General features: G+C 46.6%; 1 long non-coding RNA gene across 2 annotated transcripts in view; it reads left to right on the top strand.

The window, feature by feature from the left end:
• LOC138258672 (uncharacterized) overlaps nucleotides 1–22,962 on the top strand; it is a 56,352-nt gene that overhangs the window by 13,869 nt on the left and 19,521 nt on the right. For both annotated transcript variants that reach the window (XR_011198492.1, XR_011198491.1), the window contains one exon: nucleotides 3,952–4,000. This is a non-coding gene — a long non-coding RNA (uncharacterized lncRNA). The remainder of the gene's footprint in view (nucleotides 1–3,951; nucleotides 4,001–22,962) is intronic.

Below are 22,962 nucleotides of genomic sequence, written 5' to 3'. Positions count from 1 at the left end.
GTGCCAAAATCACTCAGAGAACAAGTGTGGAAATTGCTTGGGATTATGAGTTATGCCTAACAGTTAGTTCCAAAAATTGATTCAGCCATAGCTTCTGCTAGGCTGAATCCACTGCATAAGATAGCAGAGTATCAATATTCAAAATTGATTTATTGCCGATAGAAATCTTCTTGAAATCGCATATCCTTCATGTATTGTCTAAATGTAGGTAGATTCATCATTTTTAATTTTTGCCTTGAAAAAGATTTCCAAGTGTTTTGGTACACCATTCCAAATAGAACATCAATGAACAGATTAAAACACTATGGATATAGACTAACAGCAGAGTAAATAGATCTGATGTTATCACATTTATGAATTCCAGTAGCAAAAGTGGCATTGAACTGAACAGAATGCTGGACACAGGCAGACACAGTGGCCATCCACTGGTACCTGAAATCCAATTGTATCTGAGGGTATGCTACATATAAAGTGTGACAATATAGCGAGGGAATGCTTTGGTGTTGGACCTCAGTTCAGGTCGGGTGGTAATGGAAAATCCTTAGAGTTCTGAGTGAAGTGATAAGTCTGGGAGAAAATCCAGTAGTTGATATTTCCAACAATACTGTCCTCATGGATCAAGAAATTCCAACTGTCTCTAACTTTCCTACTTTTAAATTTTGAAAAGTTTCTATTTCCACCTGCTGGACCTGGCCCTTTTTGCAGGGTCATCCCCAAACCTTTTGCCTCTTTCCTCCTGTTTTTCCTGACCTGTTTTTGTTGGCGTTAGGACTCTGGGAACTTTACCATTGCTAACCAGTGCTACAGTGCATATGCTCTCTGTGTAAATTGTACTGTTGATTGGTTTATCCATGAGTGGCATATTTGATTTACTAGTAATTCCCCAGTAAAGTTCAATAGAGGTGCCCAGGGCTTGTAAATCAAATACTACTAGTGGGTCTGCAGCACTAGTTGTATCACTCACATAAGTAGCCCTGTAATCATGTCTCAGACCTGCCACTGCAGTGTCTGTGTGTGCAGTTTTAAACTGTAAATTCGACTTGGCAAGTGTACCCACTTACCAGGCCTAACCCTTCCCTTTTCCTACATGTACGACACCCCTAAGGTAGGCACTAGGTAGCCCCCTGGGCAGGGTGCAGTGTATGGTTGAGGTAGGACATATACTAATGTGTTTTATATGTCCTGACAGTGAAATATCCCACATACAGTGTTCACTGTTGCAAGGCCCATCCCTCCCATACGTTACCCTGGGGGCTGCCTTAAAAAAAAAACAAAGATTCCCTTTGGGAGCAGATAAACGTGGAGTTTGGGATCTCTGAACTCACAATTTAACAATACAGCTTTTAGTAAAGTTGGTTTTAAGATTGTGTGTTTGAAAATGCCACTTTTAGAAAGTGGGCATTTTCCTGCTTAAACCATTCTGTGACTCTGCCTGTTTGTGGATTCTCTGTCTGGGTTAGTTTGTCAGTTGAGCTGTTTGCACCTCTCTCTAGACAGTGACACAAAGGGGGCTGGGGTGTGGCCTGCATATCCTGATGAGCCATCTGTGCTGGGGGGGGGTGAGTAGTAGTCACTCACACCTGAAAGGGCTGTGCCTGCCCTTACACAATGCAGTCTCCATCCCCCTGGTGTGTGTCTGAGGCCTTGCCTGGGCAAGGCAGGATTTCACAAACAAGTGAGACTTTCCTTTGAAGTAAGCCTACTTCAAAGGCCAAAATGGGTATGAGAAGAGTACCCAAGACCACAGACTTTAGATACTTCTTGGGGTAGACACTTTACCTCACAGACACATCTGGACAAGAAACCTGCTGGTAAAAAATCCCTAAACCAGACCTGCCAAGAGGACCTGCCTGGCTGCCCAAAGGACTCACCTGGACTGCTTTCTCTGAAGGACTGCTGCCTCGTTGTTGCAATGCTGCCATGCTGTTGCCCTGCTGTCTTGCTGCTCTCTCACTGTGCTGAGAAGTGCTCACCAAGGGCTTGGCTAGAGCTTGCCTCCTGTTCCCTGAAGTATCAGGACCAAAATTACTTCACTCCTGCAACTGGACTCCTTGTACCGCAAAATTCGATACACAGCCTGCTAAAAATGACACACAGCCTGCATCGTGGTGAAAAATTCACCGCACGCCGAACCAGAACGACACAGCCCGACTTCGCAATGAGAAGATCGACACAGCGCCAGCGTAGCGACCGGAACTGTGACGCACGGCCCACTGGATCGACGCACAGCCGACCCGGAATGACGCAGCCCGACTTCCAGAAAGGAATCGATGCAGCACCTGCCGTGCAGGAGAAATTTCTACGCAACGTCCACTAGATCCAAGGAGTGCAGGTGACTTCGCTTCGTAAGCCCAGGATTCCATGCATCGTCCCAGGGGCATCCAAAAACCCCGCAACCCGAAGAGGAACCAAGTCCGTGAGCTGGAAATCAATGCAAAGTCTTCCCCTGCGTGAAAAATAACGACAAAAGTCTATGTGCGAAGGGGCAAAACTGACGCAAACCTCCCCGTTTTCCACGCATCACCTCCTCTGCGGTCCCTTGCGGAGATTTTGAACACAAACCAGGTACTTTGTGCTTGCAAGAGACATTTATTGTTTTAAGAGACGAAAGACACTTTGGCGGTCATTCTGACCGCGGCGGTCGGCGGTCATTCTGGCTTTCCCGCGGGGCCGGCGGGCGACCGCCAGAAGACCGCCGGCCGGCCCAGCGGGAAAGCCCCTTCAACAATGAAGCCGGCTCGGAATGGAGCCGGCGGAGTTGCAGGGGTGCGACGGGTGCAGTGGCACCCGTCGCGATTTTCACTGTCTGCCCCTGTTAGGGAGCCCCTGCACTGCCCATGCCAGTGGCATGGGCAGTGCAGGGGCCCCCAGGGGCCCCACGGCACCCGTTCCCGCCATCCTGGTTCTGGCGGTGGACACCGCCAGAAACAGGCTGGCGGGAAGGCGGTCGGAATCCCCATGGCGGTGCTGCAAGCAGCGCCGCCATGGCGGATACCCTGGGCCAGCGGGAAACCGACGGGAAACCGCCGGCTCCCCTTTTCCGACCGCGGCTTTACCGCCGTGGTCAGAATCGCCCAGGAAGCACTGCCAGCCTGTTGGCACTGCTACCGCCGACCTCCGCCATGGCGGTCATGGACCGCCAGGGTCAGAATTACCCCCTTTATATTATTTTTACAGTGATATCCCAACGTATGCTTATTGACTTATGATCGTTTTGACCTGCATCTTATCAGATGAATATTATATATTTTTCGAAACACTGTGTGGTGTATTATTGTGGTGCTATAGGGCTGTCTAAGTTAAGCCTGACTGCTCAGTGCCAAGCTACAAGAGGGTGGACACAGGATAATCTGGATTGTGTGTGACTTACCCTGACTAGAGTGAGGGTCCTTGCATGGACAGGGGGTAACCTAACTGCCAACCAAAGACCCCATTTCTAACACCACCCAACTGTAAATCAGGCCTATAGTGATTAGTAAAGGACCATTCAGGAAAACACCAACTGTGTCAACTCCCACACGTAACTTGCACTTTAATAGTGAGGTTGCCAATCTATTGGTGTGACAGAGTATGGTTCTATTTTTGGATTGTGCTTTGGAGCTGGGGAGGTCTTTCCCTCCAGGCAGCTCCTTCTTGCATGACCTGAGACACTTTGGAAGAAAATGGTATGGGGTAATTAAATCATTGATGGCATGCTATGACCTGGGGATTCATTTCAATTGGGATATGTAGTATTTCATCCATACAAGGGGAAGATTATTAAAATGAACAATATATATATCTGTGTCAAATTATGTTATTGTAGGGAAACGGTGTACAGATAGTATAATGAGAGGTCAGGAGGAGTGAAATACATTTGCAAGACTTATTTTGATTTTTAAGTTTTGTCAGTCTTTGACCAGATGGGTGGACTTCCCCAGGTTTAATTTCTCTCCCTTTCTTCTTTTACAGGTCTAGGAGTCTTTCTGCCGGTCCCTCAGTATAAAACAGAGCAATGCAGGTAAGTTATCTAATTGATATGGGGTATTTTGTTTTCATACACCTACACCATGCTCACCCGTTATACACCCCACCTACACTGGGATTGGGGAAAAGTGCCTTGTCTCTTTTAAGGTTTTGGGAGCAACAAAATAAATAATATCAGAGTGAGCGTTTTTTGTTTAGTGCCTTCACACCATAGCCATCACCAAGTGCAAGTGAGAAAAAACATCTCTGTGACAGACCACAATTTACCCTTTACCCTTGTTGCAGTCACCCTTCCCTTCACAACTTCCTTCCTTCTTTCCCAAGCCCAAACACACACCTGCATAAGCTGCACTCTTCATGGAGCATGGCTGGGACAGCTGGCACATCAGTGGTTTCTGCCTTCTTCAGTCTAGAAGCAGTCTCCCCATAGAAGGCAATCAGCTTACTCCTCGTGGGTGGACTGGTGCGCTCCATCTCCCTGTTGCGGATGAGTGACCTCCGTCGTCCTGTTCCCTTGCTGTATGCAAACAGTCTCTCTTGTCCCAGTTGCTTCCTCTTTGGCATCTCTTGGGCTTTGTTGTGGCATTCCGTGTCCTCACAACTCCTCCTCTATTGGTTAGTCTCCTTCCGGGTTTCCATATGCTCCCCCACAGTGGTCCTGCCTCCGTGGCCAATAGTCAAGCACCGCCTCCTCAAACTCAGACAGAATGGACTTAAAGGGGCAAGAGGTAGCCTGTAGAAAAAGTGTGTCCTTTAATTTTAGGACAGGTGTATGGGCCTCCTGATCTTTGCCTTTTCTGTGTCTTAGTTCAAAATGGAAAGGATGTAAGATTATTTCGGTACAGCCTAGTAAGAGGGGCATGGTCTGTGTAAAGAACAAAGGATCGTCCTTCCAGCTAGTATCAAAGTTTTTTAATAGCCCACCTAAGGGAAAGACATTTTTTCTTCATTGTAGGGTACAATCACTCACGTGGGAACAACTTTCTACTGATATAAACAATTGGTCTTTCGTTACCATCGCAGTCTGTCTGGGACAAGACAGCATCAGTGCCCACGTCAGATGTGTTTGTTTGTAAAATTAAGGTTTTATCAAAATCAGGGAATATTAACAGAGAGCTAGTAGTAAGAGCCGTCTTTAATCTTTGAAGAGCAGCGAGGGCAGTGATTAAGCTTTTGGGGAAACTGATTTCTTCAAAAGATCTGTTAAGGAAATAGACAAGTCAGAGTACTGAGGAATAAATCTTCTATAATACCCTGTGAGACTTAAGAAGACCCTCATCCCTTTTTTTGACTTTGTAAAAGGTGTTTCAGTTATGGTTTTGACCTTTTCCAGTTGTGGTTCAATAACTCCTTCCCCCAAGAGATACCACAGATATTTATCTTTGCTATATGCAAATCTGGACTTTTCAGCATTAATATAGATGTGACAGATGTAATTTGCAAGAATTAACCAGAGATGTTGTAAGTATTCCTGCCAGTTATTACCTTATATAACAATTTCATCCAGATAGGATGATGAATCACCCTGGTGTTGTCATAAAAGGGTGTTCATGAGCCGCTGGAAGGTGGATGGGGCTTCATGGAAGCCGAAAGGCAACACAATAAACTGATAGACGACGATCAGGGGTGATAAGGCTGTTTTTTTCTTGTTCACTGGGATTCAAAGGGACCTGCCAGTAGCCTTTTGGTAAATCTATGGTTGTGATATAATGAGCCACACCTAATTTTGCAAAAATTCATCCATCCTTAGTAGTCCAGATGTATTATTCTGCTTTTAGGGGCTCCTGTACTGCTTTGTAAGGTTTCTTTCCTTTTTTAGATCCAGTTAGAGAAATAGGTTTAGGAGTCTTTTCCCAGTCCAACCGAAATTCCTCGAGATTGTGCTTGAACAAAGGTCGTGGGTATCTCAAGGGCCTGCTCTATAGTTAGACTACCATGTTGTCTAAACCATTTTTGAGTATGGTATGGTAACTCTTCAAGACATTGCACAAGATAATATTTATCCATAATTTCTTACTTAAGAGAATCATGGGATTTTAACCATCTGAGGCATCTTTCATTTTGTAAAACAGAGTTGTCGGAGTGTCACCTGGTAATCCTCTCTCCTAACTTAAGTCTGTGGGTTTCATCATCAACCCCCAGGGGATCCACAATAACTGTCTTTATCTCATTATATGTAGAAGTCCCATCTACATTGGCAACCTGATAGGTCACCTAGGCTTCAGTAGTTAGTAAGGGAGCAAGGTAAAAAGGACACTTTTTGAAAGGCCACAATTTAACTCTTGCTGCACGTTTGATATTTTTTTTAAATGGCACTGGTTCTTCTCCAATGATGTACCTCTGTAATGGGATCATGGGGTCTGGTGCTGGTAAGCCTTTTCCTTGAGCTATTCCTGAAACCAACTGAATTTGTCCTTCAGACTTTTTGGTGATGTTTTCCTCTGATGCTCGTATGGCATTTGTAAAGGCCGTGCAGACAATTTCAGCTTAGGTCATACGCTTTTCAAGGGCCCACTCCAGCTTCCTTTGACCCTCTCTGAGCTGCTGTATTATATTTTCCATCTTTTCTCAGATGGTTTTATGCCCACATTCTCCACCACTTGTAGGTAAATAGGATTCAGGTGGTATATGGAGAGGTCAAGAGGAGTGGAATATGTTTGCAAGACTTCATTTTATTTTTATGTTTTCTCAGTCTTAGTCTCAGTAAGTGGACTTCCCTAGGTTTAAACTCTCTTCCTTCCTTCTTATGCAAGTCCAGGAGTCTCCCTGCTGGTTTCTCAGGATGAACCAAAGCAATGCAGGTAAGTTACCTAATCAATTTTGTTTTTTGTTTTCTTACACCTCCACCGTGCTCACCTGTTATACAGCCCATCTACACTGGGGTTGGTGAGAGGTACTCAAGAGTGCCTTGACTCTTTTAAGATATTGAGAAATAAAGAAGAAAACTCCAAATAATATCAGAATGAGGATTCTTGTCTTAGGGCCATCACACCATAAGCATCACCAAGAGAAAGTGAAATATAATCAAATAGCAGCCCTCAGACTGGCCTCATTAGAAAATCGCACTGTGGGATGTCAACTCTTGCTCATCAGCTCACATTCTCTGGAGCCTCGCTGAAGAAAACTCCGACCACCACTTGGCAATTGCCAGAATTTGGCTAGAACTCCATGTTACCGAGTAACGCAGAGTTAACTAATTAACCCAATTCTGCCCAACTCTCGCTTTAAGAAGAAGGAAATTTCTGTTTATGAAGGTTAGGTAGGGCAACATATTTTGTTGAACATAATGTAGAAAAGAGAGTGGACAGAGTGAAGGAGCATGCTGAAGGAAGTATGCTGGGAGGATAGCATGGTACATATTATTTTGCTGTGTCTTAATTTAGCTTTTGCAAGGGCATGGCTTAGGTCATAGATATTTGTTTTTGTTATACCCCATAGCTTTCTTGGTAATATGTGTAAGGATTGGGATAGATATGCCACGTGCATAAAAAGCCCTTTGCCATTTACCAGTCACAAGAAGAAAAGCCAACTTCTTCACCTGCAGGACGATCCAAAGTATTATTCCAATTTCCTACAATCCAAACTCAAACTCTACTGAAAAACAGAAATCACAGAACAAGAAGTGCACCAATACTAATGATCCGGCCTTTCAGGAGAACCCAGCTATCTGGGGGCTTGTTCTTAGCGCCAACAAGCAAGCTAGGGAACACCTTACTTAAGAACATTAGGACAATGAACAAGAATCTAGAAATCAGGCCATAAAGCATGGCTTTTTACCTAATTAGAGCTCAGGGCCTCATTAAGAGTTTGGTGGGCGGCAGAGGCCACCTGCCAAACTCTTTAGGATGGAAGACCGCCAGTCCGGTCCTCCGCCCGCTGGCCCTATTAAGAGTTTTCCGCTGGACCAGCGGGAAACTCACCACAACATTGACGCCGGCTCGTAATCGAGCCGGTGTCAATGTCCCAGTGTGTCGGATGCGACAGCACCCATCGTGCTTGAAAAGCAGGATGGGGCTGTCCATGGGGGACCCTGCCCTGCCCATGCCAAGTGCATGGGCAGTGCAGGGGCTCCCATGGGGCACCTGTCACCCTGTCTCCACTAGCCTTTGCATTTAGGTGGAATCACCATGCAAAGGCTGGCAGACAGAGGGGTCATAATCCCAGGGCAGCGCTGCTTAATACTGCTGTCACCGCCAGGCTGTCGACTGGTGGCAAACTGGCGGTGCGGCGGTCACCCGTGGCACTTTTGCCATGGTCAGAATGTGGAGGCCGGACCTCCACTGTGGCCCTGGGGGTCTCATGACCACTAGGGTCATAATAACAGCCTCAGTCTTTCAAACTCATGACCTTGCATCACGTTATCTAAGGACACTTCTAGTGAACCAGCAGTACAACAAGCAGAGGCAGGTTGTGCCACTCACAACTATGTGAAACAAAATCCTGCTGGTTTAAACTACATAGTTATTGAGCATTTGCCAGCTCTACTGATTGTACCACAGTTATTGGATTGTTTGCCATGTATTCACACAAGCGTGCATAGCCCAATCAATTGCTCAACATGCAGAACACTGGCAATGTAAACAGCAACCCTCATACAGCTATAACAGCAAAAATAACCCAATTACCAAAGATTTTGCTTTCACTTATTGTTGCAGTGCTCCTGGAATTCAGGAGTAGGCCAATAGTAAGCCGGGAGTGTGTTTCGTTTTCTCCTGAAATTCATGACTAAGCCAGGAGTACAACAAACGTAAACCACACCTATTCATACAGAAATAGTTGTGAATTGAACCCAAGCGATGAAAACACCACAAATGCTCAGCTTTGTCTAGCCTTACACAACTCTGCAGCAGTTATTCAATGTCACTCACCCCTTTTCTTTACCTAAAATGTGTGTACAGTGCACCCAACTTTCCCACAATTGTCAAACTGCAACCAATGTCCTTCCAATAATGCACCTGAAGGGTCCCCTGGAGCTTGATGGAAGTCGGAGAGGTCCAGGAACCTCCCAGGGCTTCTAAACACTACATAAATGACACATACCATGTAGTGCAGTTGTGCTGTTACAATGTGCTTTTGTTTCATGCACACTAGTGTAAGATTGCCCTCAGTTCTCAGTTAAATGTAACAGGCCTGATCCTTAAAAATAAACTGTGAAACTGCACCAGAAGGATTAGTTACAATGTGGGGGTGTTTTTTTGGAAATTATTAAGATTTCCAGGAGTACTATCCACAAGGTACGTGTTGCATTTTCAGGACCCGATTTTGACATGGGGTAGTTGTGCACAGGAGCTGGGCTTCAACAGATGGAGAGGTGCACACATAGATCACATTCTGATCCGCCATTAATAATGATTTCATTCCATGCCGCCGTTCTGTTCAGTGCCTCTGGAGTATAGACTCTATGCTTTCGTTATCCTCCCTTGGATTGTCTTTCTCCAACTCTCCCCTCGTCTTCATTCTCTCTCACCCCCTTGCATGGACTCTCGCCTCCAGTGTCACAAATGAATAGGATCCGGAGGCCTCCAGACAGCCCACACTTCCCCCACCAGCTATATGCAGACCGACAATCTTATTTGTTGGAAGAGGTTTTTATTAACACCCTTTTTTTAACTTTAAAGCATAAAGTCATAACTCATTTATAAAGAACATTTATCAAGAACAATCCACAAATATTTACAAGTAATGATAATTAGTGACCATAAATCTTTTCTGATAGGATCCCTTCCTGTCCTGAACCACCATTGGACCACACAAGTGACCCATATCTCACCTGTGTCCTTAGGAGGGGCGGTTACCCTCACTACACCGATCCTTGTCCTCACGCTCAGGGTTCCGCCCCCCCCTCCAAACACCAATCAGACTTGGGGTATGACAGGGCGGCCAAGAGCTGGAGCCCCATGGCCCCCCCTTGATCTGGTGTGTACATCCGCAGGTTGGCTCAGAACTTCAGGATCCTATCCCTGGTGTCCTCCCGGGGCCCCAACCTTGGGGACCCCCCTGTTGTTTCTAGTCACTTTTATACCTCAATTTCTGCCACAAGGGCAACCAGGGCCCCAAAGGTCCTTCACCCTTCCTACCCGCGAAAAGACTGCGAGCAAAAAACCATATGTCCTGAATGAATTGATCGGTACCCGCATCCAATAGATGCACTAAGTCCTTGTGAAACATGTGGGATCCCTTTATAAGTTTGTGGGGGATGTTCCATAACCGCCTTGGGCCCGGGCAAAGTTTGGCCATCTCGGTGTTAAGTCTGCGTACTGAGACATTGATTGTCCTTGATTTGATTCCTGCCCCCCATTTGCGACGAGGCACCATGTGGGACCAGGCAATTGCAGCATTTGGGAATTGTTTTGCCAACTTTGTGATCTCCAAGAATATTGTTTCTCTTAATGCCTTGCGACCCAACCGCACCAAGTCGTTGCCACCTAAATGAATGACGATGAGATCCAGGGACTGGAGCCCCCCAAAGCTCTTTGCCAAATTGACCAATTGCTGGAGTTGGCTGATTCCCACTCCGCCAATTCCACACCAACGGAAAGCCACGCCTTGCACCATCGCCGGATTCGACCCACGGAGCTGTTGCACCCGGTATGCCGCCCGTCGAACAAATGAATGCCCCAAGACCCAAACTACATGCTGAGACATTGCACTGAAATGAAAAGAAAAGAGCGTGAGGAGATCACATACTAGAAACCATTGCCGTCACTACACAAGTTCAGGCCTTATGTATCGCCTATAGCAATCCGATGACCAACGACCGATACCCTTCACCGTGGTCGCCGACAGGCCTGCGGCTGCTGCCATTGTAGCTGCACCGATTCTAAAGGTGCTAACTTGAAAACCTCCAAGAATTGGTAGCGTGAGAGGCAGTCCCCGTTAGCGTGGATGAACAAGGCAGAAGAGCCCAATGGAGGGCGGACCGAGAGGTAAGCACTCGTCAGGTTCACAGGAATAAGCGGGGAGCCAATCGCAGCACTGAGTGTAATGCGCACTCCTCTTTTAAGCTGATCAGTTTTTGACTTGCGCAGGATTATTGATAAAAACTCAGTTCTGAGAGTCACGTCTCCCCTCTGCAACCCTCCTGCGTGGTCACCCCTGGAGGAGCCCACCAATTCGCTGATGCGGAAGGCCCCATAGAAGGCTAACGAAAACGCTGCTGAAAATAGGAAGACTCGGCCAGCGAGGAGCAGACTGTTGGGAGTGCGCGCAGCTGATTCTCCATCAGGGGAGCTGTTACAGGGTGCCTAGAGTCTGAGCAAACCTGGACCACCCTGGCCCAACCCGCTAGAGCCCGTTTAATAATAAAAGTGTTCAAAGGTGCCTCCATGTTTTTGATTCTAGCGAAAAAACGTATCTCAGCCAGGTAAGCTTTTGCAAAAGAAACTGGGCGCCCCTTGTCTTTTAAATGCTGTAGAAATGCGTATATCGCCGACTCAGAGAACAACTCAGAAATATGCTGTGCCTGCAAAAACCGCCTGTATTGGTAAAAATCGTTCTCATATGCCCTCCTAGTACGCGCAGCTAGAGATGTTGCTACTAAATCTGGGAGGGCAGGGCACCAATTTTCCACAGAGATTCTGGGAACTCCGTCATCTTCTCCTTCGCCTGAGGGTGGTACTGCAGAAAATCCTGCATTAATGAGCGAGACAGGGCGTCAGCTGCATTGTTATGAATCCCTGGTACATGTTTAGCCCTGAAAGTAATGTTGTATTGTAGACATGGCAAAATTAAACATTTTAACAGGCGTAGGACCAGTGGGATGTAGCTCCTTGGCGATTAATGACTTCTACTACCGCCATGTTGCCAGACCAAAAGATTACAACTGTATTCTTAAATTCCTCTGCCCAGATAGTGACTGCAACAACGATAGGGAAGAGCTCTAGAAAAGCTACGTTCTTTGTCCATCCCCAGCTTACCCATTCTGATGGCCAGTCCGCCCTGCACCACAGAGGGCCCAAGATTGCGCCAAAACCTATGCTACCGGCTGCATCAGTGTACAGGCCCAGCGTATGGCTGGAAATCACCCAGTGAGGCCAAATAACCGCCCCGTTAAAATCTTGAAGGAAAACCTCCCACAACTTTAAATCCTCCCTAACCTCCAGAGACAACCGAGTATGGTGATGTTTCTCGGTCAGCCCGGCCATTGACCGAGCAATGGATCTAGAAAAGGGGCGGGCCATGGGAATAATCCTAAGCGCAAAGTTCAGTTGACCCACTAGCACCTGTAGCTGGTGGAGGGTAACTTTTTTCTGCGATAACATTGTTTGAATGGACTCCTTGAAATACCTGTAGCTTATCCTGAGGCAGGCAACACTCCCCTGCCACAGAATCAATCTCTATTCCAAGGAAGGTGAGGCAAGTAGAGGGTCCAGCAGTCTTGTCTGGGGCCAAAGGGACCCCAAATTCCTCAAACATTGTGATCAACGCCTGGAGCGCCCACTCGCATTTTGCTGACCTAGGAGGGCCTACAACTAAGAAATCGTCTAAGTAGTGAATGACGTCGTGGTGACCAGTGCGAAGTGAAAAAACCCAGTGAAGGAATGTAATGAACTGCTCAAAATAGCTGCATGATATACTACAACCCATGGGCATGCATTTATCATAGAAGTACTTGCCCTGAAATTTTAAACCCAGTAGGTGGTATTCCTTGGGGTGGACAGGAAGAAGTCTGAAGGCTGACTCAATGTCGGTTTTTGCTAACAAAGCTCCGTGGCCTAAGGCCCTGACCCTTTCTAATGCGTGGTCAACGGACGCATAGCGGACCGAGCACAACTGAGGATCAATGGCATCATTTACCGATGACCCCAGAGGGGCAGACAAATTATGAATCAGCCTGAACTGCCCCGGCTCCCTCTTAGGAACCACCCCCAAAGGAGAACCAACAAAACCTTCCAGGGGCGGGCTCAGGTAGGGGCCCGCTAGCCGGCCCATCGCACATTCCTTTGCTAACTTCTTGGCTACTACAGTCGGGTTCCGTACTACGGAGATTAGGTTATTGCAATGATTCACTGGAGAGACATTAAGGGCTGGGATTCTAAAACCAGAGGAAAAACCATGTGCGAGTATCTTTGCAGACCCCCTCGCAGGATAAGTCTGCAACCACGGAAGCAGGGTGTCAAACTTGATAGGGGACGGAAGAGGGCGATCACTTAGAGGACTTGCTCGACTCTCTACCTTTTTCATTTGATTTATTGATGCATTTAAACTCTGGATGAGAAGGGTGTCCACAAAAGGAACAGTTGTGCCTGAATTTGCAGGACCCTGCGGGGCGCGAACATATCTTCCTACTGAATGCCCAACAGGATCCTTTCTTTTCGCCTGGGTATTACGACCGAAAGGGCTGCCTCCCCGGTACTTTGTTATTAACACATTGTAACCAGACATTCACCTCTGTTTGATCCCAACCAATGGATGGATCTTCCACTTTAGCCCAGCGAAAATCTCTATCATATTCCAACCAGGCAGACACCCCATAAGTGTGCTGTGACTTCAGTATCTTGTTAGCATAGTAAATTAATGAAATACCCAACTCCGGTTTCTTTTCTAACAACACAGACATGAATACATTGAAACCAAACAACCAGTTTGTGATGTTCTCATTGACTTTTGGTTTCTTGTCCCCAGAGGAAGTTGACTTAACTTCTTTATCTTTATTATCTACTTCCCTTCTCCTTGCCCTCATTAAAGAAAATATGTCCACAAACTCCCCCTTCCAAATTTTTTCCTTTACTTCCGCACTAACGTGCGCTGCCAGCTTACCTGGTCTTGATAGTAATGCATCGGTTGTCCCCTCCTTTGCCGAATTATCCTTGCCTGGAACCCTGTTATCGTTTGGCAACGCATTTGTAACCAAAGGCGTAGCAGTCTCTACAGCACTCGGTGTCGGGGTGACACTTGGGCTATTTGGTACGGCCTGCGGTGGAATTGAACTATGTGATGCCGCCAATGCATCAACCTGGGGTTTTAGTTCTGCTAATGAATTTTGCAAAGAACCACTTGAACTCCAAGGGGTGGTAGGCGGGGGGGTACTAGCTGGAGCACTAATATTTCCCAGTAACTTAGATACTTGCAACAATGCTTGCCTGGTAGAATCTAGGGCCTGAGCCTGCGGAGTGGGTACCTGATCTGCAGGGAGGGGCATGGATGAAGCTGCTGGTGCTGGGGTAGTTGGGGGCCCTGATGTGGGTGGCAGAGAAGCCAATGATTTGCAAATATTGTCTAAAACTTCTGCCACACCAAGCCCCGTTGAAACGGGCGCTCCCACACCTGCCCCTAGTGGCATAGGCTGCGTGCTTACAGAGGGGACTGGAACCTCGGGCTCCAAGACTTGCTCCTGGGGACTAACAACTAAGGTAGAGGACTGGGACACAGGAGCCTTCCCTCTATTCCTGCGCTTCACAGGGGGAAAAGCGGCGCGCGGGGCCACATGGGACCGACTTGGGCGACTGTTAGCCTCCCCATTAACTTCATTATCAGAAGCTGTCTCACTATTGTCAGTGTCATCATTGCCTAGTTTTTCAAGAACCATCTTTAATAACTGGGACAACTCTGGGTCCCTCCCCTTTCTCTTCCCTGCGCCTGCCTTGTAAGATGGCATGATGTAATCAAATAACAGTGACTACCCCTTTTTTTTTTTGTACAAAGTTACAAGGGAGGTAAAGAAGTACCACCATCGGGCCCCTCACGCAACCAGCCACTGCAAACGGTAAAGAAGAACGAGCCTTCTTGGGGGGGCTCTTAAATAGCCCCCCACGGGTTTGCGCGGCTGGATCCGGCTAGCAGCCAACGCAGCCGCTACGATCCACCTGTTTGAACCGAGGCGTGGGGGTGGAAGTACTGGCCAGCCTCAGAGGCCCTGTCCCCTAACGGGCCGAGCTCCCCTATGTTGGGGGGCGCTTTACCCTAGGTGATTAAGGTGAGGCGACACCGGGACAAATGTGTGCTAAAGGGCTGTTCACTGGTCTGAGGTATTCAGCCAGGACTGACCAGTGGGCACAAAATGGCCCCCACTAGTAACACCAATGGGAGGAGGAAGTTAGGAAAAGTTTGTTGGGGCGGGGTGGATCAAGTGGGACTCCGTCTGACATAATGCCTGCCCTGTAAATATGTATAAAGAAATATTTCATAGACGCAGTGCGCGGGGTGAATGCGAATAACTCTTGAAGTGTTTTCACACTTTGACCCTGATCTAAGGTCAGATTTATACATTAAAGCCTACAATAGGTGTTCAGAATTTATTGGGTGTAAAAATGATTGACTTGTCTGTACCGAGTTTTGCCATGAAAATAAGGCAGGGCATTCAGATTTTGATACTTACAGTACCAAAATATCCATCCTTCTATTTTCCGGATCTTTTTCACTCTAAATTTCATCTGGTTTGACCAGGTGGTAACCACCAGTTATAATTGTGATCCCTGCGCAAACAGTTATTAGCTCAGGCACCACAATTTACCTAGCCACTCAGAATGAGGCTTAAAGATGTCACACAAAGGTGAGCTACTAATTTGGTTGTTCAGTAAGTGCTATTTCGTTGGGCTTTAGTTTTTTTCACCTATCTATTTTTAAGGCCTATATCAGTGGTTCCCAACCTGTGGTCCGGGGACCCCTGGGGGTCCGCAAAGCCTTCTCAGGGGGACCGCGAGAGCCTAGAAAATTAAAAAATATGAACAAATATTGACAAATTAGGTCCCCAGCTTCCAGTAATGACTACGGCGGGGGTCCCCAGATTCCCATAATGATTCAGTGGGGGTCCCTGGGTTCCATTAATGTTAAAGAGGGGGTCCACAGAAATCAAAAGGTTGGGAACCACTGGCCTATATCATGATATTAACAGATGCAGGATAATATGCAAGAAACAAATTATAAGAAAGTGGCGGCTGTGGAAACAAGCCCGCCTGCATGGATTCTAAAGACGAGAAGCAGGCAGTAATATGTAGTACCGAATAAATATAATCTCGGGAGTGTTAAGGCAAATATACCACAATGCAGCTCATCATCATGCGACGCTGCGTGACTATTTCACGAGGATGTACAATATAAAATGCGGCAGCTATGCAGGTGCAGGCTGTTGTTGATTATTGTACCGAAATATGTCGATCTGCCACATTCCGCTCATGAAAAAATGGTTCATATTACAAAGGATAAAAGAATGAGTCACAGCACGCAAGCAGTTATTACAGAGAAACGAGAAATTCAACACCGAGAAGTGGAAAATACAACAGTCTTCCTGGCCTTACAGCGATCCAGTTAATGTATAACTCTCCACTACCTTGTCAGGGTGAAATCAGCGTGATCTGGATATTTCACATAAATTAATAAAATTGAGCACAAAGAAGTTGCTTGCAGATGAAGCCAAATGTGTTGCTGCTTGCAGGGCAAAAGCACATAACGAAAGAACAACGACATCTGGTGTTAGGAAGAGTTGAACGCGAAAAAATCAGTCTGTGCCAATAGCAAGGAGGACGTTTCGAAAGACCTCTGGGGTGACATTAATGCTTGACTCAGATAGATCGATTCAGAAACAGCGAGGACTGGCCACTGCCCTAGTTGCAGCTGGATCCTCTGCAGGAGAAGGTGATGCAGTCCTGTAGATGGGGAAATTGAATGCTGGAGCACAACTTTCATCAGTGATGGGGAAACAAGTGCAAGAGTCACGTGGCTGCATCCAGGAAGACACACGGAACTCGCAAATGCTTGCAGAAGCGAACAACATGCTGTTATGCACAAAACATGTAGGGTTTGATCCATAAGGGTACACTTTCACTATTGTGTAATTTGTAGTTTGGTAGTCACAAAGGTATTTTACGAGTAGTATCTTTACGACTGTGAAGTCACCCGCATGTAAAAAATAGGACTGTTCTATCTTTCTATGTGCAGAGGCTCCACATTCATAAAGATATTACTCGTAAAATACCTTAGTGAGTAACAAACGACTGCAAGCTCACACAAAAGCGTAAGCTCACCTTTGTTATTCAGATTCATAATATCACATTTTACGTATCATCCCATAATCTAGGGGTTTATTGGTCTCTCTCTCTCTCTCTCTCTTTCACTGTGTGTCTCTCTCTCTCTTTCTCGGGCTTCTGATGCAGTTATAGGTTACTGGGGAATATAATTTGTAGTAACTGTCATTTACCAATGATGTCGCAGACACACAATGGGTGTGTACTTCACACTGAAAAACCAAGTTACCCCTGTTAGGTATTTGAGTCTCTTATGGTAGTGAGTGTGTGCACTCAAAGCTTACTCCAGGAGGCAGAGGGGGGTTTGAAACTGAAATTATGTTTTCCACATTAAACGACTCTAAGCAAAATAAATGTCCAGTCAGTGTTTTATTTTAGTGAGTGAATAGAATGGTTAAATCAAACATACACAAAAAACTATAAGTGCTATCACCTTCCGCTGTCTATATATGACCCCAAATGTTCTTCTAGGTCTTTAGCTATGGATGGTAGCTTTTCGAGAACGTTTTCGCTAAGGTCAGTCTTATCCTAGAGGACTTTCTTAGGGACGACTACGGATCTTCATAAGCATCACATAGCTGCAGGTTTTAGAAGGAATTTTGGAAAGGATGCAGTTTAGGATACAAGAATATAGTTTCAGTTTGATGTACAGACTCGGTTCTCAAATGTTGAATAAAAATAGTCTCTGTCAAGAAGAATACAGAAATAGCTATCCAGAGGAGCCCAATACCAAAACAACAAAACCCCTACCAACAGCAAAACTTCGAGGTATTAACAGTGATGTTGAGGTGAACCAGTACCTGGCCACCAGTGTCCAGTTAAAGATGCAGTGCAGTTTGCTAATGTCAATGGACCAGTTAAGGGCCAAACGGGATTGTTTGTTTTACTTTAATGATAGTAGTGTATAATGAACAGTTCGTACTATCTAGTTCCAAAGGTGCCTTAAATTTCAGCTTCTTCTATTTTACATCCTACTTTTGTGGTGAAGATTTTCTGGTGACAGGACACACAAGGCACAGAGACACCGACAGTAAGTTTGGATCCTACCAGTAGCCTTTGTCCACCTGCCACTGGTCATTGTGTAAGTAGTTCAGAACAGTAATATAATGATGACCCAAATGGTTCCGGAATCTGGGTAGCCTACTCCAGCTGCTAAATCTGGACAATATGCTGGAGGTGTGAAGAACAAGTATCTATTGTTTTAATGAAGCTGAAGCAAGGTGATGGAGAAGGTCCACGGCCCAGATGTTTTCCTACCTTCTGTCTCAGGCAGCTCGACCAAGTTAACCTGATTGCTCCTGTGTTAAAAACAATACAAATTGCTCTCACACTTCATCTCAGCCAGCCTTGTGAACATCTTCCTGGGTATCTGGTCACTTGTTTGGGAAGACCAATCCAGACCCTTGACAGACAAGTGAGTTCTTCCTTCTCTTCCCAGATCACAGCAGCAAGGGAATTTTGCAAACTTTCCCAGTTACAGGCCCAGAGTGAAAGGAATTTTGCAACCTGGTAGAGATTCTACTCTTTTCCTGCAGTCTTCTTACCTGCGCTGTTGTACATGCCATCTCAGTATTGAGGATGTGATAGTAAACCAATTAACTTGAGGTTCTATTACTTATACGTCATCAGCGCTTTAGGTGGACTGCCAGAACAAACCAATGAGTTTCAATCATTCACAAGTTCTAGGGTTCCTTTGTATGTATGTACCAATGTATATGGCATTTCTAGCGCCAGCCTAGCCAAAGGACAGGGAGCGATGTATAAGGTCAAAGGCAAGATTAAAGTTGAGTAACAGGAGAGGAAGCTGAGTTTTGGCTGGTTAATGCTTTGTGATGTAGTCTTCTTTAAAGAGGTGAGCCTTCAAATGCTTCCTAAATAGAAGCAGTATTGGGGAAATCCTGATGAATACGGGGAGGTTTTTCCGGATCTGAGGTGTGGAGATGGAAAAGGCCTTGTTTTCATTTTTACAATTCCTAGTCTGCAATCTGATGGCATCCTGGCTGAAGGTGTGCCTTTGATGCTGGCAGGATTTTGTGTGATTTATGCCCAGTGTCAGCAAGTAAGACCAATTGTAACTGGTTCAGATGTGATGTACATTCCCTTCAGTCTGGAGGCACACGTTACCCCACTGTCAAATGTGATGGTCACGAGAAAGGAAATTAGCAATGTCTGAATTTCTTTCAAGCAGGGGAAACCTACAATGGGACAAAGAGAATCGGCCAGAGGCCTCCCTTACCCACTGGTAAACAGTTTTTGGGGAGCAGAATATGGATCATGTGTGTGGTGGGCAGGCTAGTGTGGCCAAAATCGACACCAGAAGTTTGCTTAGGAAGAAACAACCATTCTTTGAGACAACACGCATGGGTTCCAATAGACTGCAGCAATGACCAGACCATTCATAAACCACACTGTTTGTGAATCCCCTCTAGACAGTGACACAAAGGGAGCTGGGGTGTAGCCTGCATATTCTGATGGGTCATCTGGGCTAGAGTGGAGGGAGGAGTGGTCACTTACACCTGAAAGGGCTTTGCCTGCCTTCACACAATGCAGTCTTCAACCCCCAAGGTGTGAGTCTGGAGCCATGCCTGGGCAAGGCAGAGTCTTGTGAACAACAGAAACTTCCCTTTGAAGTTTACCTACTTCAAAGGCAGAAAGGGGTATAAGTAGTGCACCCAAGACCCCAGATTTTCAGATTACTTCAAGGATTCCAGAGGAACCTCTGCCAAGGAGGAGAGCTGAAGAGCTGAGGAGAAGTGCTGCCCCTGCCTGTGAAAGGGGACAAAGACTGGACTTTGTTGTTCATTTCTGCTTGTGACATATCTCCAAGGTCTTGGACTGAGCGTGCCTCCTGTTTTGAAGTCTCAGGGCCATCAAATACTTCCTCTGCCAGCACCTGGGCTCTCTGCTGAGACTCCTGCCCTGTCAAGTGGTGCCCTATCCAGTCCCTGGGCCCTTGAAAGGTTAAGCTGGTAGAACAAGGATGGAAATCCATGCACAGGGAGCTGTACAGGGAAAATTTTGATGCACCACCTGCAATGCGGCTGTAAAAATAATGCGCCACCCATCTTGCGGCTGAAATCGATGCACTACCTGCATCCCAGCTGGGAAATCATTGCATCACATGCATCACGGCATAAGAAACGACACACCACCCGCTTACGACTGTTAAAAACAACGCAAACCCCTCGCAGGGCAGTTTTTCCATTGCCGTGCGGCCGGATTTCACACACGTCATTGCTGGGCGTCAAAATCAACATGAACCTGCGAGGACCTGAGGAGCCACATCTGAAAAATGATGCACAGCCTCACTTGCGAGTGAGAAAACAACGTATCCCCAACTTTTTTAACGCACCCTCACCCATGCAGCTTTATTTTTGATGCAAACCAGGTACTTTGGGTAACAACAACGTTTCCATTGTTTCCTATGGAGTAAATTTCTATTATTTTGAATATTCATAACTTTACTTGTGTATTTTAGATTTTTGTCATTTTGGTTTTGTTTGATTTAGATAAATATTGCCTATTTTTCTAAACTGGTGTGGTGTTCATTTTGTAGTGTTCTCACTGTATTACTGTGTGTTGGTACAAATATGTTACACATTGCCTTAAAGATAAGACTGACTGCTTGTGCCAAGCTACCAAGGGGGTGAGCAGGGGTTATCGTAAGTGTGTGTCTCCATTGCCTGACTAGAGTGAGGGTCCCTGCTCTGACAGAGTAAAAACTGACTGCCAACCAGAAACAACATTTCTAACATTGATGATCAGGGTGAGGATTGAACTTGTATTTGTACTTGACATGCAGTGATTAAGTGTACACTACTATTTTCAGTGCAGACCATTATGTGACCACATATTTGTTTTTGTGTCTTTGCTTTTTCTCTTCTTGTACTTCATCTGCTTTCATTTTTTTGACCTTCTGAACTTCTCATTGGGAACTCTTTGTTCTGTCTTGGAACTTTGCACTTTTGACTTGCCATAATGTCTCAATCCGGAGATGCACCAGCTGGATCTGTTTTTGAGATGGAGAAGCTGGAGAGCTATACAGTTATCCAACTGAACAATTTAGTAAGGATATTGCCAGTACCATTAGGAGCTCCGCCAGGAAGGAGGAGCTGCAAAAGGCTCTGAGGGCCTGGGTATCAGCCAAGGAGGTTGAGGGGCTCACACAGGAGGAGATTGACGGTGAGGAGGTGCAGGACAGCCATGAGGGCGTAGTAGAGGTAGCTGTACTACCTAGGGGAAGGGCCTCCGGGTGGGGGGAGCAGTGTGTCCTCTAAGGGCCTGACTCCTGAAGAGTTGAAGAACAGACAGGCAAAGAGGGTGCACCAATTTGAGTTGGAGAAGCTCAAAATGGAGATGGAGGAGAGGAGGTAGGCCATTGAGGAGAAGAAGATATTGCTGGCTCATGAGCTTAGTTTAAGGGAACCAGATCAGTGGAGCCAGTCAAGTAGAGATAGTGTCAGCAGTACCTCAGTGCAGCCTGAGAGGAGGTTGCACATTCCTAAAGATCTGGTGATGGAAAGGTCAGGAGCGAGGATGACATCTATCTGTGGTTCAAGAGGTATGAGTCTGCTCTCTACATGAACATGGTCCCTGAAGCACATTGGGGGGGGCTGAGTTTGTGGAAGCACTTTGAGATAGAGGGGAGGGACACTCTGCGATCCTTAGGGGATCCTCAGGGACTCATTTACACTATCATGAAGGCTGTCTATTTAAAAGATATGGTCTCACCGCTGAGCAGTACAAGGACAAGTTTAGGTCCCAAACTGGGTTATAATATGTGGACTCTTTTTGCAGGTCACTGGATGGTTGGGTGAAGGGCAGTAAGGTAACAACTTATGAGGGGCTGTACAACTTAATTGCTCAGGAGCACTTGTATAGTTTTGGTTTTCCCGAACTGCGCCAGCGCCTAATTGACTGCAAGCTGTTGGACCCCAGGAAGCTTGCTCAGGAAGCAGACCAGTGGGAATGCACCAGGGTCCAGAAGAGGTATGGTGGAGACTCCGCCAAGGGTGGGCAGGGTCCCCATCAGAAGAAGTGGGAGGGTAAGGGTAAACAGAGGAAGTTCTCTAAAGGGCCCCAACCTAGTTCCCAGGGTAAACATTCCCATGGGTCTCTACAGCGAAACCTGCAGAGAGGGGTCCCTGCAAGTGTTATGCATGTGACTAGGTGGGTCATGTGAGTGAGGATAAAAAATGCCCCAAGTGGACACAGGTACCCACTGATGCTCAGTCACAGGTTTTGGCTAGTGGGAGGAGTTGGTTCCAGGTGGGTTGTAACCATCTGAGATGACCCTTGTCTCACTAGGGGACAGTGATTAGGTCCAGAGGACCCTCATGCCTGAGAAAACTAAGAAATACAGGCAGTGGGTGAACATCAATGGAAAGAGGGTGGAGGCTCTGAGAGACATAGGAGCCAGTGTGACTACTGTGAGAAGTCACCTGTTGTCTGAAGAGCAGGTAGATCCACATGTACTTCACCAAGTAGTTGTGGTAGACAACCCAGAGTGCCCCTGCAGAGTGGCACAGGTTCCCTTTGAATGGGGGGGGTGGTCTCAGGTGCATTGAGAGTAGCTGTTAGTCCAACCATTCCTGTAGATTGTCTGCTTGGCAATGACTTGGAGGATTCTCCTTGGAAGGAGGTGGAACACAGGTCTCACTTGGAGATGTCGGGTCTGCCTGGGTGGATGTGTATGTCTACACAGTCAATGGCAGCCCGTCAGGGTGATCAGGAGGCCTTGGAGCCTGAGAGAGTGGCCCACGTGCCTGCTAGAAGGGGAAGGGCAGGTGGCACGGGAAACCCGCCCCAGATGTTCCCACGGTCTGACAGGAGGCTGAACCTGAGGGTGATGTCATGAAGCCTACAGGGGAACAGGTGGCTGAACTGGGGAAAGTACCTGAGCTGACTCAGTGACAGCAGGAAGGGGGTCCCACCAGGGAAGCATTCTGTGAGGTACAGAAAACATGCCCTTCTCTGGAGGGTTTGTGGCAGCAGGCTGCAGACAGGGCATCTGGCAAGGAGTCTGATTCACACT

This window comes from Pleurodeles waltl, chromosome 9 (assembly GCF_031143425.1).
Source record: "Pleurodeles waltl isolate 20211129_DDA chromosome 9, aPleWal1.hap1.20221129, whole genome shotgun sequence".
NCBI lineage: Eukaryota > Metazoa > Chordata > Amphibia > Caudata > Salamandridae > Pleurodeles > Pleurodeles waltl.
The sequence above is the reverse complement of the archived record's forward strand: the minus strand, read 5'-3'. Positions and strand labels throughout refer to the sequence as shown.